Source organism: Anthonomus grandis, chromosome 9 (assembly GCF_022605725.1).
Source record: "Anthonomus grandis grandis chromosome 9, icAntGran1.3, whole genome shotgun sequence".
Classification (NCBI taxonomy): Eukaryota; Metazoa; Arthropoda; class Insecta; order Coleoptera; family Curculionidae; genus Anthonomus; species Anthonomus grandis.
Genome location: NC_065554.1, coordinates 19,111,439 through 19,118,152, shown reverse-complemented (window position 1 = coordinate 19,118,152; position 6,714 = coordinate 19,111,439).

Genomic DNA, 6,714 nt, shown 5'->3' with positions numbered 1-6,714 from the left:
GTCGTTGAAAGCGTTAAGTTTTTGGGACTTATTGTAGACAAGGGACTTGTACATCAATGCCTTATCCTGTATAAAAATTTAGCTCTGCATATTTTGCACTTAGATCGGATTCTAGGGAGTTGACTTTCGTCAACGTCTAGGTCAGTCTATTTGAGTCGCAACTTTGATACACCCTTGCATTCTGGGTTACATGTTGTATGGCTTATCTGTGAAATATGGAAACTCATACTTCTGTATTCATATTTGAATCCGTTCTTGCCTTAATTGGTAAGCATGTATCAGCAATTTCAGAAAGGCCATTTTACAGTTACCCACTTAGGAATGGGCAGCATGATCTTTACATTCTAATATCACGATAAGAGTTAGTTAAAAGCTTTATAATGACAACGCAATAAAAGTGCACCATCTACCATTCGAAATCAAGTCCATATCATCTTTTCCTGTGCATTTCGCAATGTTTTGGAATCACACTTTATTTTGACACAGAACTAGCTATTTATTTAATTTCAATTTATGTCAAAGCATTTGTGCTTTAGGGCATAAAATTAGTATAAATGGGGATGATATTGATATTAGTGTTTTGTTAGATACTCAATGAACATTCAGTAATCATGTTAGTGTAAGGTAAGGATGTGTACTATCGCCGCTCTTATTTAATCTTTATTCAGAAGAAATCTTTCAGAGAGCACTGGAGGAAACAACAATAGGAGTAAGGCTTAATAGAATAATTAATAATGTTCGGTATGCAAACGACACCAATCTTATTGCCGAAATAATAGAAGATTTATAGAGTTGATCAAGTAGTGTCGAGCAGCGAGGAGAGCGGACCTACCTCAAATATCATAAAGATCAAATTTATAACTATTACAAAGTCAGTTCATCAACAGGAAAGTATGGATTAACGGATAATTAGTAGAGAAAATCAGTACATACAAATCTTGGTCAATGCTGGTAATGAATACACTGAGGAAATCAGGAATTGGACAACCATATTTAACAGAATGAAACATATTTTATGCAGTACTTAGAGTCAGAGACGCTACGTTTTCTCGGTAAAGCTATATGGGATAAAATCCTAAACGTTAAAGAAAAATATATGTAATCTACTGGAAGCATTTGAGATATGGTCATTTAGAAAAATCTTAAGAAAAAGTTGGGTGGACCTGGTAATAAATGAGGAGGTACTGGAGAGAATGAGAAAGGGATGGTAAATATTCAACATAATTAAGATAAGACCACGTAATGACGGGAGAAATATATGTATTGTTGTATAATATTATGCAGGGAAAGAACCAGAGGAAAAAGTCGTATTTCCTGTTTAAATAACCTGAGAAATTTGTTTAGAGCTGCAACATCAAAAGTGAGAATATTTAGACCTTCTAAGAGGAGAAGCACTTGAAGAAGGAGAAGAATCATGTTGATTTTATGTGTATAAAATGGAGAAGAAAATTTTATTTTTCTGTCTTGGATCTACAATTTGATCCCAGAAGGCTGAAATGTTGATACAACAAAATAAAGTGGTGAGTATTTTGTTACATTGTGATAGGTATACTCTCATTCAGAACATTTTAGATGTTACAGTGGTTTTACATCGAAAAATGCCTTTAATGAACGAATACCTTTTTAATTTATATAATTCTTGAAATAATATCTTGTAATTCGGGCAAATGTGCATGTACATAATTTAAGATTAAACAAACATTTTAATATTTCTTTAGCTGAATGGGTTAAACGTGCAGGAACCTATATTATTACTGACAATTTCCGTATGATTTATTTTGTTTTTCTTTGAGTATTTTGTGTTGAGTATTATCTGTTAATATTTTTATTGTTTTATTTTGGATCGTATTTTGTCTTCTTATTTTAAATGAAGCAATGTACTTTTACGCTTTAAATTAAGGATTTAAGTCTAAAAAAAAAATTTTAGCTATAGTACAGACAAACGGTAGTTTTGTAATCGAGAGACAGTCCTATTGGTCAATTATATAACGATATATTAATTATTAAAATATAACAAAGAATGTAACAATAATTGGCAAATTAAATTATTTTGCATTGAATTGATAAATGATTCCTTATTTATTTATTTATTGCAAAAAATTGACTTGCAAAAATGATAACAAATGACGGGTTCATAAAAAATTCGGGCAATCCTTAACAAGCTGTATGGAAAATCATCAGAAATAAAGAACCGACACAAACATACTCCAAAAGACAAAACGACACTCGTCCCGGTACTATTACGGTCGTATTTTCAAACCATCATTCCAGAAGTGTTTTTTTTTCCAGTCCATATATTCACACATGTGGTGGCTATACGGGTATGTTTTTCTTGTCAAACGAATATATATACGGGGTTAACACACTACGCGACATACGATACCTCGAGCATTTTCGCTTGATGATGGGTTCACTTAATTAAAAAATATTTTAGGGCCAACGGACCAACGGTTTTTTTTTCTTTAATTCTTCGTAAAAAATGTCACCCCGCGTCGAGGAGTTTGTAGTAATTTGAAAGCAAAGAGGCGATCTTCAGATGTCAACGTTGGCAGATTGACAAATTGGGGTGACGTTGATAGATTACTGGTTGATGAAAGTTTTTTAAAGAATTTTCCAAACGCGTTTTTTCGCAAATTTTATTTGAAGAAGAAAATTGATTTATTATTTCAGTTAACTATTTAAAAAAAAAAATATGCTTAACATCTATGTATTTTTTTTTAAATTTTTATTTAATTTTTATCTGATTTTCCAAAAATATTTGGTGATCTAAAAGTAATTTTTTAGATGAAAAGTCAGTAGAAAATACCACAGCAGTTTGATTCTGTTTATCAATGTATATATTCTCATTCAGTATGTAATACGCCAACTAAATATTGAAAACGTGTTGAATCCTGGGGATAACAATGTTATTTGTCGAGACGTTTATCAATGATATCTAGTCTTAAAATAATTATTTTTCAAAATTACAATGTGAGGTTTTTAAAAAAATTACTAGTGGGCTATCTTAGGTTTAGTTATAAAAAGTTCATCCTGAAAAAACTAGAGATTTCTAAAAAAATTACTAGCAGAACATACAATGAACATAATTCAAAATGTATGAAGGAACAAACTAGGGGTTTCTCTAGATGATATAACTAGAGGTTTTTCGTATTTCTATAATATAAAAATGTGCTGATACACTTTTCAATCATTTTTCAATATATATAAACGTGTATCAGAAAACATGCTAGGAGCTTCTAGGAAAATTACTAGGGATTGTTGTAGTTAAGTGCATACAAAAACCAAACAAACCAAGTGAAGATTCCTACAGGAATTGAATAGGTGTTTCTTCACTTCATTTGTTGGTCATTGTAAATGAATACTAACTTTGAGAAGAAAAATTTAGGAGTGCATATTAAAATGAGTTCCGGTTCCTAAAATATTTCTTCTTCCATAAATATTTTAAAATAATGTATTTTAAATTAGTAGGTATAGAAAAATAAAAGAAATAATGCCCGGGGCACAAAATTGTAGGACCTTTTTTTAAATCGTATATTTATGATTAGAAAAAATTAACAATGAATGCAAGAAACTTAAGAATATTTATTTATTTATGTTCATAGCTATATAACAAATAACATTACGTTAAAGCACGCGTTTTCTTGCTTTCTTCGCATAAACTCTTCGATAATTTTTTTTAAATAATCGAACCTTTTTCTTTATATGCTCAATACTTAATTCAAACATGTAATGCTGTAATGTGTTAAAATGTTGTAATTTGTTTCTGATAAGAGCTCTTGCTAAAAGTCTTTCTCCAGAAGTTAAAGGTGGTGACAAAACGTGTAAAAGTCTCAATGACATACACAATTGTAACAAACGCACACAGTTATAAGATTTAATATAGTTAAAGCAGAATAAGAATCTGATTTCATCACTTTAAAAATTTTATGCAATAAATTGATTTTGACTCACAGATCACTCTAAACAAAATCGTTTAAGTTTGCGTCTTTTCGTGCAAAAGCAGTAATAAAAAGGCTCTGAAATATTAGATCCGGCATTTTTATTTGCAGTCTATTCAAAGTCAGTCATACTGCAGTGGCTCAATGTGAAGAGCTTCAACAACTCCGATATGCTAGAATGCAACATGCCAAGCTTAGGCAATAGAAGATCTACTGACTACTAAATACGTACTCTATGCCCGATGCTTCATCACAAAATCGTTTCCTATTTCGAACGCGCATTTGACTTTAGCTAAGGTTAGTTTAGTAATTTAAGTTTTATACAACATGTTGAGATTTTGTCAAAATTGCTGTCCAGGAATCCCATATGTCGGTTAAAAGTTGATCAACACTACGAGCTGCTGCGTAACGAGCTGCTACGTAATGCATCGTGATTAATTAATGAACAAACGGCATCAGTCCTTCTCCATCTGCTCATAGATATTGCTTGAAGTTACAGTTTCCATCTCAAAGAATTTTTCTCGTTAGTGGACTGAGGACCTTTCAAGATTTCCCAAAATTTGTTTTTTTCTCGTCATTTGCTTTCATCACATAAACATCACATGAATTTGTAATATGAACATGACAAGAATTCGTAATATAATCACGGCATGGCAAATAATATGCTTCATCCAAGATAAGGGCTCTATTTCGAGAAAATATTCCGGGCATGTTTGGAGTGTGGTCGTGCCCTTGACCACCTACAAGTTAATATTACACTGATCCAGCATACTTGCTTAATCTTCGAAGTAATTTGTTCCCTTTCTCCCAAAATCTATTAGTTTGATGAAGCTACAGATGACCCATTCTCAATTTATTTTTTGAACATGACGGAATATGAAAACAAGTTGCTCGCTCCCATCTATAAAGATGGAATAATATATGGCCTCTCTAACTTGCTAGGTATGGACTGTAAAATGTCACCACATTCATTCCGAGTGCACCATGACAAATACCGATTCAAAGGAATAGTTACATTTAAGTCGTCCACATAATAAGTGTTACCATTGCACTATTTTAAGTATTAAAAACGAGTGCGCTGCATTTAAGTACCGTGACAAGAAATTGTCAGTTTGACATTGTCAATTTAATATGTCTTTAATAAGAAGATTTTCTGTTTTTTTCATATTTTTTTGCCCTCTCGAACGCTTGCCTCCTCCCTCACCTCTGTGCGTCATTGAAAATACTTATGCTATTACTAAGTAACATCGTAACGATATTGTAAAGAGCGAGAAACGGAATGACACAAGTGGCACACCGCACGATGTTTCGAAGGTCATCGAATCTTCCGGAATGAACCGCCGAGTATATAGGGAGCCGCGTCGCCGCTCGGAGTCTCAGGTGTTAATTCTCAGGTGCGAGATTTAAATCAGATATAAATAGTTGTAAATAAATTCAGTAAAAATAAATATTTCTAGTAGTCGTAAATGATTGTGTTTCGTAGTCTAAGTGTGTAAATAAGTTAGTTTTCTAATTTTGTGCAATCGAGTACCTAATTTACACCTAACGAAATACGCTACCATATAAACAGAATTCGAATGTATATGTAAAAAAGATTATTGAGTTCTTCAAAGAATGCTGTCGGTTTCTAAGATTTGTTAGAAACAAAAAACATAGCAAAATAGACAGAATCCTGATTATAGGCATTTAGTACCTATTGGCTATTCATAATATTTTCCAATTCTTTAACCTATACATCATTAAATCGAACAAGTTATTTTTTAGGGAAACTTAAGTATACTGAATATTAGAAAAATCACTTATTAATCTTCAACGAATTTATTTTTCAACTTTGTCAAGTTCATTTGAAGTTAGAACAGAATAATATCATCTGCAGATCCTGAAAAAACAACTTGTGAATCAAGGGTATCAAATTGAATAACTATAGAAAATTGGACCAAGCATTAAAACCTGCGGTACTATCATTGTATTATAAAATGATTTTGCTAAATATTTTTATATTTAATAGATCGAGTCGATTCCACCTCAAACTATCACTCCTCTGTTAACTTTTAATACAAAATCGTCAGACGATGGACTTAATGTGCATGATATTTGTTTACACTCCCAAGTAGCCTTTGGATAATTTTTACCATTTTACCCATAAAGTACACTTAAAATATTACTGTATTATTTTCCAAACGACTGAACCCCGTCTTTATTGCTTTCATGTGCAGCGGCTACCATACATAGTTAAAACAACTCTCGGATTGAATTACACATTACCCGGCTTTTTCTAGGAGACAGTAATGTAATAACTCTTTACAGCTGCTTTACATGAACCTTTTTTCTGTTTCTTACTTTATCCAATTAGTTAAATTATATGTATAAAAAAGGAAAATTAATATACTACTACTACTACCATCACGAAACAGCATTATTCTATCAATATCATTTAGTCTTAAGTCTAAAAGATAATTGTGAATTGAATATTTTTTCAAATCTTAATAAGTAACATTTCATATAAAAGACTAAACAGATAAATATGTGATTAAGCAAAATTAATGAGGTGAAATGATATGTCCATAAGAGTGTTTGTGTTGTGAACCATAATTGGCGAATGGTATTGCAACTAAGTTTTTATTAATTAGACATCATAATGATAACAAGTTTCGTATTTACTCTCCCTGAATCTGAACCTAATTTTTTCCAAAAACTATACAGCTCTTAAAATTCCTTAAGCCTTTTACTCTTCAAAATATTAAAAAATTTGAATGTTTAAGCAGTTTCATTTTTC